Source organism: Euleptes europaea, chromosome 1, assembly GCF_029931775.1.
Source record: "Euleptes europaea isolate rEulEur1 chromosome 1, rEulEur1.hap1, whole genome shotgun sequence".
NCBI classification, from domain to species: domain Eukaryota; kingdom Metazoa; phylum Chordata; class Lepidosauria; order Squamata; family Sphaerodactylidae; genus Euleptes; species Euleptes europaea.
Genome location: NC_079312.1, coordinates 18551375 through 18563796, shown reverse-complemented (window position 1 = coordinate 18563796; position 12422 = coordinate 18551375).

Genomic DNA, 12422 nt, shown 5'->3' with positions numbered 1-12422 from the left:
TATAGCTTGCCTCCCTAGTCCCAAGGATGAAAACTGTGGTGCCAGCACTTAAGCACATTCCATTCAATTAAGTAGAAATTATGGGCCTGTCACCTGTGAGAGATGGGAAGGATTTGGACTGTAGCCAACTTCCTCCCCACCTATCACCCTTGACCTCTTGGGCATTTGGTTAGCGACCGATTTATGCAATTAATTTAGATCATTACCCACAATTCTGATTGGTTGGTGAGCCCAGACCACTCAGAACTGTTTGGGCGTAACGTTAGCAAGCTTAGCCCATATGGCTATGGAGCCTTGATGCTTAAGCTTTGGTGTCGTGATCTATCATTTTGATTGCCTTATAGTCAAACATGCTGTCTGAACCTTTGGAAACTCAAAACTGTGGTCTTTGTTGATGGAGGATTTCAATTGGTAACATCTTGATAACCTGAACTAATGTCTTTTATTGTGTGGTTAGTTTTTGAATATTAGCTTTGTATTTTCTACTCCCTCACTGCCTTACATTATTAAATTTTAATAAATCACTTTAATTATATTTCTTGTGGTGTTTTTGTCTTCAGGTTGGCTTCAATTTAACTCCAGGTCCTAGGCAGGAGGCTGAAGTTGGTTACTTATTCCCAGTTGGTTCCCTATTCCCAGTTCCTTATTCACATTTCCTAGTTCCTGAATGTTTTTCAGGACAATTCAAAAGCTCTGCACCCCAAACTTTGGATTGGACCACCACATATCATACACCCCCACATTCAAGATGGCCCATACTGGGTCCTGGTCCAAAGTCTGGTTCTTGTGCCAGCGGCTCCCAAGTGGAGTGCCTCCCCACCAATAAACATACAGATACTGCACCCCAAAATAATCTTTGGACCACCCCAAATGACACATCTCCACACTCCAGAGACTGTCCCCTCCAAGAAGACATACAGCAGTGCCCAGTCCAAACACTGGTTCTGGTACCAATGGCTTCCTTTTGGGTGTCCCCCCCCCCAGAAACCTGTATTGCAAAGAAGTTTTGAATAAGGAACTGGAGCTCTGCACCCCAAATATATGGATTGGACCACCACATAGCAGGACAGGGCTCCCTCCAGGCCGGAACTAGATGGGGTCTGGCGGGAGCGCTTGCACAGGGCGCTGGAAGAGAGAGGGCGGCGCGGGCCGCATCTGCAGTAATTATTTGGAGGCTGTTGCAGGGAAGAGGCCGCCTGGAGCGCCTCATGCAGGGCCGGCTGCCACTGGGCAGACTCTCCGCTGCAGTGCCTGCAGCTGAGCTGCTCCCTGCTCGTCCTCCGGCAGGGCCAGCCTGGCCAACTCCAGGGTCAGCATGGCAGCGTGCACAAGCGCAGCACGCCCCATCCCCTCACCCTGGGCGCTCCTTCCCCAAGCTCCGTGGCTGAATTCCCTTTCTGCTCTAGAGTCATGAAAGTGGCTTTGTCATTCAATAAGGTGGGTGCATTTCAATGGTATATCAGTAGGGTTGCCAGCCTCCAGGTAGTAGCTGCAGATCTCCTGCTATTACAACTCCTCTCCAGCCAATGGAGATCAGTTCCCCTGGAGAAAATGGCCGCTTTGGCAAATGGCCTTCAAGACCCTCCTCTCCCCCAACCCTGCTCTCCTCAGGCTCTGCCCCAAAAACCTCCCGCAGGTGGCGAAGAGGGACCTGGCAAACCTATCCATCAGTAAGACGCCTGAAAAGTCTATCATTAGCCTTGTACTTGTATTCATGCCATCGTATTCCCTATTACTATGTATGGGTGTGAAAGCTGGACAGTGAAGAAAGCTGATAGAAAGAAAATAGATTCCTTTGAAATGTGGTGTTGGAGAAGAGTGTTAAGGATTCTGTGGACTGCCAAAAAAACAAACCAGTGGGTTATAGATCAAATCAAGCCTGAACTGACCCTAGAAGCTAAAATGACTAAACTGAGGCTATCGTATTTTGGTCACGTCATGAGACGACAAGAGTCACTGGAAAAGACAGTCATGCTAGGAAAAGTTGAGGGCAGCAGGAAAAGAGGAAGACCTAACAAGAGATGGATGGACTCAATAAAGGAAGCCACAGCCCTCAATTTTCAGGATCTGAGCAGGGCTGTCAAAGATAGGACATTTTGGAGGACTTTCATTCATAGGATCGCCATGAGTCGGAAGCGACTTGACGGCACTTAACACACACACACAGCCTTGTACTGTCAGTATATTATTTGGCACAGGGAATGTACCTGGTGATGATTATAATCTAACAGCATGCATAAAAATCATGGCTGCCAATAGGAGGGGTCTGGGAGGACAAAATTCCCAGGTCCCAGCAAAGCTAGAATCGCAAATGCACTTCAGGTTTGTTTGTTTTTTAATTAGCGCAGTTCTGCATTGTAGCCACTCAGGGCCAAGAAAACCCAGAGCACATCATACAGTTCTTCTTACTTTCTGATGTCCTCCATAGCTGCAAACCTTTTAAGTAACTGTGGCCTGCTGACTGCTGCCATCCCAGAATAAGCCAGAGGGGGGGGGGCGAATAATTAAATAAATTCCCTTGTGGGGGTGATATTATAATGAGACCTTTGGCGTAACCTTTTAGGGGAATCTGGCCTTTTGGCCCACGCGACAACAGATGTTTGTCAATACTTCATGATCTGAAACTCTTTGCTCCAGGCTTGAGATCTACATATCTTATCACCTTGGTGCTACATCCTCAATGCCTTCAGGCTCTTGGTTTCCTGTGAGAACTGTTCTGTTTCAAGCAAACAGTTCATCTTCAGGATTGCCAACCTCCAGGTACTAGCTAGAGATCTCCTGCTATTACAAGTGATCTCCAGCCGATGGAGATCACTTCACCTGGAGAAAATGGCAATTGAACTCTATAGCATTGAAGTCCCTCCTCTCCCCCAAACCAACTCAGGCTCTGCCCCAAAAATCTCCCACCAGTGGCAAAGAGGGACCTGGCAACCCTATTCATCTTCTAAGGAATGATTTATATCAATTTTACTTTACTCTAACCTTTATCCTTTTTATATACTGCAGATTGTACTATGCCAGTAAAGGTATTTGAAATTTGACTTCATCTTCCCCACCACCACCATCTCATCAGTGACTTAAGAAACTTTCGAATTCCCCCAATTCCAAGCCTGACCAGTTCCAATTTTGCTCATATATTTTATTTATTCAGGCCCAATCACTGCAACCAAAGGGAGAAGTACAAATTGTCCTGCGATAAGGAGGTGATGTGGCATAAGTAGCCAATGAGGAAGTAAAGCTGCAGTTTAACCACAAACGTTTGGTTAAGATGCACTGTCAAGGCTAAAAGTCTCATTATAATGTTAAATAGCATGCCCCTAGGAGGAGACCTAATAGGAGAATGTGTGCCCTCCCACAGCTTATTATGGGATACCAATGTCTTATGCGCATGCTAAGTGTGTATGTGATGTGTAAGTAACTAGAGGGACCAATCACGTTGCTCGGTTGCTTGTGAAGCTGTATTCCAGTGTCAGGAGAATCACATAAAGGAGTCAGGGCTCTGAAGCCAGTGCATCTGCTTTTTTGCTGTAGCGGCAGATGCCCCATTTGTCACTGTTTCACTCTTTGGATTCAGTGGCCCCGATCCTGGTACCTTAAAACTCAACGCTACGAGGCTGAGGAAAACATTGTCCTATCGTGCCTGGTTCCTGGGATCATCAACCCACCTGGTATGCCTTCATTTCTACCTCCTCCCACCATCTATTTCTTCCCTGTTTGTTGTGATGGGTAGCCGTGTAATGTTAAGTCTGTCTGTAGCAGTAGAAATAAAACAGTTAAGTTGCTACTGGAGAGCCAGAGTGGTGTAGTGGTTAAGAGTGGTGGTTTGGGGTGGTGGACTCTCATCTGGAGAACCGGGTTTGATTTCCCACTCCTCCACATAGAGTGGTGGAAGCTAATCTGGTGAACTGGATTTGTTTCCCCACTCCCTACACACAAAGCCAGCTGGGTGATCCTGGGCTAGTCACAGCTCTCTTAGAGCTCTCTCAGCCCCAGCTACCTCGCAGGGTGTCTGTTGTGGGGAAGGGAAGGTGATTGTAAGCCGGTTTGATTCTTCCTTAAGAGGTAGAGAAAGTTAGCATATAAAAACCAACTCTTCATCATCATCATCTTATATCACATGCATAATTAATTCATTGAATGCCAGTTTGGGAGGGGGCAGACTTCTTGCAGCAGCTACTGCCTCTATTCCCGGCTAATGGGATTCCCAGAAGTATCTGGCTGGCTACTGGGGGAAACAGGACATAGGACTAAAGAAACTTCTGGTGTGATCCAAAAAGCCTCTCGTTTTATTCTTATGAAAGGCAACAGGCGTGTACTTATCCTATCCTCATTTTTACAGAGGGTTTAAAAAATATTATGCGGTGACCCAGCTGTTTCTCTGCATCTTTAAATATACTGCTGAATTATTCAAGAAAGGAAACTGCAGTTTTTTCATGTTGAGGGGAAGGCATTCTGTGCATGCCCAGACGTTTTCTTCCAGAACTCAGTTCGTGCTGAAAACAAACTCTTAGGCTAAGTCCTACTGAGATCTTTGCACAAACGGAGTAACTAGAAAGGACCAATTCTAGAGGGGTAGCCATGTTAGTCTGTTGTGGAAAAACCAAAAAGGAATCTTGTGCCACCATAAAAAAATAACATGTATTGTAGTTACAGCTTTCATGGTTAGAGTCTATTTCATCAGAAGCATGAAGTGAATTTTCAGTCCACAGATATCACTACACACATGGAAAAAATGTTTGGCAGGAAGGGAAGCAGTAGTAATTCCCATTGAAATGAATGCTATGGAGGTGTGATCCCTTGTGATTAATTAATATTATGTGGTAAATTTTTAAAAGCTCATATACAAGGAAAACAGAGGATAAGCCTCACTGAATAAAATGGGACTTACTTCCAAGGATACCTGCTTAAGATTACTCCCCAAAGAGCTAGTCAGTTCTGTACCATTTGATCTAAGGATCTGCACTTTCAACCTGATTAGGAGGATGGATTGGGCAGCTCTGGAGATTATTTCCAGGATAATTTCAGTTGCCCAATCTGCCCCTGCTCTCCTTTCTTTTTTTCCTCTTTAAGGAGGCAGCAGCAGGAGAGGAGGGGATAGAATTAACTGGGAAGAGAGAACTGGTTGGATTTTGTAATGCCTGAAATCATTATTTTCTATGGGAAATGTATTAGAAATTTATTCTTTGATTTTAAATATATTCTTTGTAATCAATAAGGTATAATCTGCATTTATGAATATGCCATACTCAATATATAAGAGTTGGCATCTGTGACTAAAGTTGCACCAAGCACATATATTTTAAAGGAAGAGGCCCAGCTTTGCTTGTTAGAAGTTAATTAAAGAATCCATAGAAGGCCCCAGTGTGCTTTCATGAGCTGGCTCCACACACATAGGATCCAGCTAGAAACACTCCCTTAGTTAGCCTTGGCAAATGCCAGGGTCCAAGATAAGAACTTCAGTAGCTTAGGATCAAACTTAGCAGCACCTGACACCGTAGAGTCTTCTTGCTCATTAGTGGACATGAGATCATAACTTTCTCTGTAACCCCCTTCAAGTTGGGATAGGGTATTCTAATTTAGACTGTCCCAAGTATTGGGCAGTTGAGTCCTACGTGTGTATTATGCCTCTGTAACCACCCATTATCGAAGTCTATATTCATGCTTGTAACCCTTTGATGTGGGTGTGAATTGTCCTGCGCTTCAGGCAATTTTCACCAGGCTTTTTGTGTATTGGCCAATAAAACAAACTGCTTTGAATCATTCAACTTCCTACTGTTTTATTGTGATTGAATATTGATACGATAAGATAGGCATATCAATTTCAGTATCAGGAGACTAGAATCATTTTCTAAAGTTACTGTAGGAGCAGGAAGACAGCACCATCTGGAGATTTGACCCATCTGCCTCCTCTTCCTGGACAGAGAAACCAACTTCTCATACCTCCCCAATTTTCCTTCCCCTATTAAGAATCCTGTCAGTCTCTCTCACTCTTTTTTGTTAGCAGAAATATTTTTCAAGTCTTCTTGTAGGTTAGTACTGAGAGAGGCTGATGTCTCACTTAATTCAATCGGGCTTATTCTCAGGAAACAATTATTATTGTGTTCACCATAGTAGCAAGCCAAGTGATTTGCTTTGTTATGATATTTGTTTTCGATTGGGCGGGGGGGACAGAGAAGGGATTTTTGTCAGGGGGTACATGGTAGCTCTTGGCAGCCCTTCCGATGAGTGAAGTTGTTATGGCAGAGCATAGCAGGAGAGGCGGCCCTGCAGAGGTGAGGCTCCAAGGCCGTGAAGGGTTTTGTTGTGTGATAGCCCCTTGGCCATTTGATAGCCAAGAGGCCCACACCTCTCTGGTTCCAATTACCAAGGAGGTGACCACTCAGGCATCAGGTAAAGGAGTTTTATTAAGCCGGCGGGAGAAAAGCATAGCAGGGCAGGGATGAAATCAGTTCTCCAAAGATTTCCGCCCAAGGATTAAGCATTTACATATTTCCGCATTGGCCATATTTGGGGCACCCCTTATCTTACACATTCTGTTGGTTGTCCCACACATTCTTTGTCCCTTGTCATTTCCTTGTCTCCATGGTTTCTGCTATTTCTGGAAATTTTCGTGGTGGGCCTGGGTGCAGGGGGGGGGGCTATACCTATATCTGGGTTTCCCAGGTGTCAGCAATTTGCTTACTGCAAAATCAGCAATTACCGCTTTAGCCAACTCTGTGGTTGGTGGTTTTGCTTACTCGGTTAGTAACAGAACTTCAGGTTTCTTGACGTTCACCCTACGTCCTGTTTGTTCCGTTGCTGTTTCTAGTCCTGCTACTAACTAACTTAGCACCATCCCATGTGCCAGGGTGATGGGGACTTTCCATAACTCTGTCCTATTGTCTATTAGGGTCAAGAAGCTAGGGGCTTTCCAGCACCTAAGACTTTAGGGTTGGGGACTTTGGAAGTTTCTAATACCTGGGCCAACTGCAGCTGCCATGGCCATCAAAACTGATGGGCAGAACTGCTGCCCTACATGAGTGCATTGTCTCCACCTGTGCTCTGCCTCCCTTCTCTGTTCTCCACCTTTGCTCTGTTCTCCCTCTCTTGGGCACTCGGAAGCTGCTTCCCCTTGGCTCCATCCCTGCTGGAAGGCGGGGCCGTGCCCAGGTGCTGCACTGCCCTCGGCCAGGCCATCCTGTAGGCAGATGCCTATTTTGGGTCAGCAGCTCTTCCCTTGTCTCCTGAGGCTCCTTTTTCCAGCCTGCTTTCCTCCAGAGCGCATCCTTTGGAGCCTCTTTTCTCCTCCACCCTGGGCAGATCCCTTTTCCTGAGCGGCTTGGTTCCTCCCTCTCTCCCTGTTTGCTTGGGTCATTTATGCTTGGTTACTTGCCGTGCAATCCAAGCAGAACTGCCCCAGGGTGACTGTAGTGGCAATATGCGGAAGAATATTGTACGAGGAGTTTTAGGTTGACATGTCACATATCCCTCCATATTCCCTATATGAAAGTATAGTTTTCTGTAATGAATGCTGGTTTAGTTCGTTTCTGTAGTGTTACTTTAAGGGGAGTGTTGGGTTGCCAGATGTACTCACTAGTTGATTAGGCAGTCTATGCTGACTCATGCAGCAGCTGGTGAGCATGATCAGGAAGGCAGGGCTGTGGGCCAGGTGCCCTGAATCAACCCAAAGTACCTGGCCTAAGTGAAAAACCCAAGAGAGGGGACAAACAATGGGCTTCTACACAGATCAGGCTGGATGCTGTGTGACTGGACTGTTGACCCTGGGATCTCTCTGGATGCTGCACACGGGGCCCCTGCAGCCAAAGAGGAGAGAGAGACTCACGTAAGGGGCTTCTACACAGATCAGGCTGGATGCTGTGGGACAGGACTGGTGATTCTGGGATCTCTCTGGATGCTGCACATGGAGCCCCTGCAGCTAAGGAGGAGAGACTCATGTAAAGTGTTATTACTTTGTGTTACTTTGTATTGTGGATACAAGCTGAATGTTGTGTTACTTTATAAGTAAAGCATTGCCTTTTCTCCACCTACTAGTATTTTCATTGCCTCCAAATCTTAAAGAACCTCTGCCTTGGCAGAACAGTGACCACCCAGTAAAATAGACCAATTAGAATATAGATCGCTTGCATTTGTGGAGTGGGGCAAACATAGAACAAGAGAAGGAATCAGTGACCAATACAATGTGTAAGATAAGGGCGCATCCTAATTTGGGCAATGCATTAGTGCATAGAAGTGTGAACCTTGGGCGGAAACAAGAGAGAACTGATTTGAGTGACATACACTCCTATTCTCCTAGCTTTTTCAGACTCTTGAGTTGTCCACTTCTTGTTGGGAATCTGGGTAAGGAGTGGTCAGGGGTCTTTTGTGGCCAACACAGAGAAGTCCATTTGTGTTGGTAGCATAAGGATCTCATAATGGAGCCAGCTCCACCCACACCCCCAGCCTCAGAAGCAGGAAACCACCATGGGGTGGGAAGTCTGGCAGCAAGCCACAGCAGTTTTTTTTTTGTTTCACTGTGTTGATTTAATGATACATCGCTAAAGTATTAGTATATTAAGCATTATATTGTCACACCAGCACAGAAGAACAAACAAAACCACACTGTGGCTTGCTGGTGATTTTCAGCAGCCCTGCTGAAAATCACCAGAGAAGAACGACTGGGAGTTGGTGGGGGTGGGTGGGGAGAGGGCCCCATTCCCAAGAGTTATTTACACTCCTGCTGAAAATCACCAGCAAGCCACAGCTTTGTTGTTTTTGCTTGTTTGTTCTAGTGTGCTGGTGTTAAGATCTTGGGGAATGGAGCTGGCTCCCCACCCATTCTTCTCTGGTGATTTTCAGCAGGAGTGTAAACATCTGGGGGGGGGGAATGAAACCGGCTCCCCACTCCCCACCCTGTAGGAGAGAATGCGAGGGTGGCAAACAGCAAACACATGGCCCCTGCAGCGATTATGCGGCGGGGTGGGGGGGAATGGATTCAAAGGCTCCACTATACTACCTGGAAGGTGAAAGAATTCTGCAGCATGGCTGGCAACATTAATTCCAAAAAAATACCCCACATCCAATCACAATAGGGTTGCCAACCTCCAGGTACTGAATAACAAGTGTGTAATAAGTGCTGAAAAACAAGACAGGTGCAGAACATGAAAACTTAGCAACTAATTATATACAAATTCACAGGTAAGTATGAAACAGTCCTTGATATGTATCTGAAGGTAACAGTCCTCTTCTGTTACCTGTGAATTTGTATATAATGAGTTGCTAAGTTTTCATGTTCTGCACCTGTCTTGTTTTTCAGCACTTATTACACACTTGTTATTTACTACCTGTTTATGAGCATTTGTGTACTATAATCCCATGCTAATTTCCAAACCCATCGGTACGGGCACGGAAGTGCCCTATTTTTTGTTGCTTAACCACCAGGTACTAGCTGGGGATCTCCCACTATTACAACTGATCTCCAGCCAGTAGAGATCAGTTCCCCTGGAGAAAATGGCCACTTTGGCAATTGGACTCTATGGCATTGAAGCCCCTCCCCAAACCTCGCCCTCCTCAGGCTCCACCCCAAAAGCCTCCCGCTGGTGGCGAAGAGGGACCTGGCAACCCTAAATCACAAAGTAGCATTTTCGGGGGGGGGGGACTCAGACGTTCCGCTTTTTCGCAGTGACTTCTTCTTGGTGGACATTTACTCCAAGGACTCCTTGGGAAAAGAAGCCCCCGTGAGTAGGGCTTTTAAACGTCATCTAATGAGTAAGCAAATTTTTTCCTGCATAAATGGGCTTGGCCATTTTGAAACAGGTCTCTTCAAGCAGGGCTTTTGACATGCCATGCAATTGCACACCGCAGTCCAGTGAATCCTTCTGTATCAACCACTTCTTGACCCTAATAAGGCTGGGCTGTAGCTGCTTAATTAGCCAGCTCCAAAATGCCAAAAACCCTGAAGATGGGCAGGAGCCACCTCTTAGCAGGGCTTTTAACTCTGAGGTGCCATTGGAGCCGGGAGGGTTCAGAGGTCAGCACACCAGGTGCCACAAGGAGTTTTCACAGCACTAGTGGTGCCTTGGAGCCCGGATTCGTTAAGCCCTGTTTTAACTTACGCATAAGCAAGCAAGAATATTATTTTATTTATACCCCTGTAATGCCTGTAATCATTATTGTATGCTTATGTGTTCAGTTTGCATAATTGCTCTTCTGGAAAAGCTAGGCCTAAAGTATAAAAGCAGGTTTGAGATACTATGCATTCATGTGCACACACATGGGGGCTTTGGGAGGGTGGCAACCAAGAGCCAGGAGTCAGGGAATCAGGCTGTCGGTGCCTGATACAGCCATCCACCAAGACACGGCCCAGAATTACCTATGGCCTAAGGAATGTCTCCCTGCCCCAGATCATGTAACCAGCTAAGGTGCCGCCTTAACTGCGACTGATAGGCCTATGCTAATCCAAAGGTGTCCATCATTGGGTCTTTGTATATCTATGCACTATATTACGTATATTGTAACACCCCTGACCAGAGGTTATATATGTTATGGCAATCCATTGTTCTGGTGTGCGAGCTGTCCTCCGCTTTTGGGAAGCTCCCACCCGGTATGTATTATTAAGCTTAATAATCAAACTGTTCTAAATTATCAACCTCTTCCTGTGTTATGGTTATTAGGACTTAAAACCATTTCACAGTCATTTCACCCCTCTCCCCAGTGGGGACCCAAAGTGGCTTACATCTCCTTTCCTCCATCTTATCCTAAAAAAAATCCTGTGAGGAAAATTAGGCTGAAATTGGCCCAAGGTCACCCAGAAAGCTTCCATGGCAGAGTGAGGATTTGAACCCGGGTCTCCCCTGGCTGAGTGGAATTCCAACCTAATAAAAGGTGGAAGAGAGGCAACTTCACTTGCTATTTGCACAGTTAACACAGTTCTCTTAGTAAGCAGCAAAAATACCCAATTGGGAGTAGCCCAACAGACATTTGCTGTGTGGGAGAGGATTCACGGGTGCCTGCCCTGTTATGGTTGCACATGAGACATACCGTGGGAAATTGCTGTGAAAGCACAGAGCTTCTAGCAGCAGCTATTTGAGAAAGAAGAGGCGGAGGCCGTTTATGCAGGGTCAATTCTGCTCCTCTCTCAATGCTGATTTTTTAAAACCGACCTTTAAAGTGACTGTTCATGGTCCCGATACAAGAGGAGAAAGTCAAACAAATTCCACCGCCCACACTTGCCTGCTCCTTCATTCCTTTGTTTGCATAGCCATTAACAATAGTCGTTTGCATAGCTAAGCTGCTGCTGGGATTCAGGATGCTTCCTTCAGTGATTGCTTTGATGTGTGTGTGGGGGGGAGGGTCAGAGTAAATACAAAAGGTTGTGGTGGGTTCAGCTTGAAGAAATAAAAAAAATATGTGGGGCACTTCAGCCGCTAATTACCAAGCATAAACAGCCAGAGAGAGTCAGTTAAAGGATGGAAGAAGGGATGGAATGGGAGCCTCTAGAAAAATCTCTGCATCACAACCCAGTGCAACCTCAGAATAATAACAGCCTAAATTTTTAAAATTTATTTCGGAAATCTGTATGCCACCTTTCCACAGTCCTGCTATAGGCATTAAAATAATGACTTAAAATGAGCCATTAAATTCACCGCACAGCTAAAAACAAGAAGCAAATTCCACCATCCTCTAAAAAGATTAGCCTGACAAAGAAAGATGCATTCAGGCATACCTTGCTTTATTACACTTTGCTTTATTGAGCTTCACCGATATGGCTTTTTTTTAGCAAGCCTATCAGTGCCATTTTTCCAACAGCATGTGCTCACTTTGTGTCTGTGTGTCACATTTTGGTAATTCTTGCAATATTTCAATTTTTTTCATTATTATTACAGTACATTATTTTTGTAAAGGGCCCCGTGGCGCAGAGTGGAAAGCTGCAGTACTGCAGTCCAAGCTCTGCTCACGACCTGAGTTCGATCCCGACGGAAGCCGGTTTCACGTAGCCAGCTCAAGGTTGACTCAGCCTTCCATCCTTCCAAGGTTGGTAAAATGAGTACCCAGCTTGCTGGGGGTAAAGGGAAGATGACTGGAGGAGGCACTGGCAAACCACCCCGTAAAACAAAGTCTGCCTAGTAAACGTCGGGATGTGATGTCACCCAATGTGTCAGGAATGACCTGTGCTTGCACAGGGACCTTGACTTTTTTTTTTTTACATTATTTTAAAGACATAATGCTGTTGCACACTTAATAGACTACAACATAGTCTAACATAACATTTATATGCACTGGGAAACCAAAAACTTAGCTTGACTATTGTGATATTTGCTTTATGCTTGTGGTCTGGAACCGAAGCTGCAGTATCTCCGAGGTAGGAGTTGGTCAGGAGAATCTGACCTGGAGAGGTTCCAGCCTGGCAATGTCCTTCTCTAGCTCATTCCCCTCCTCCTGTATCT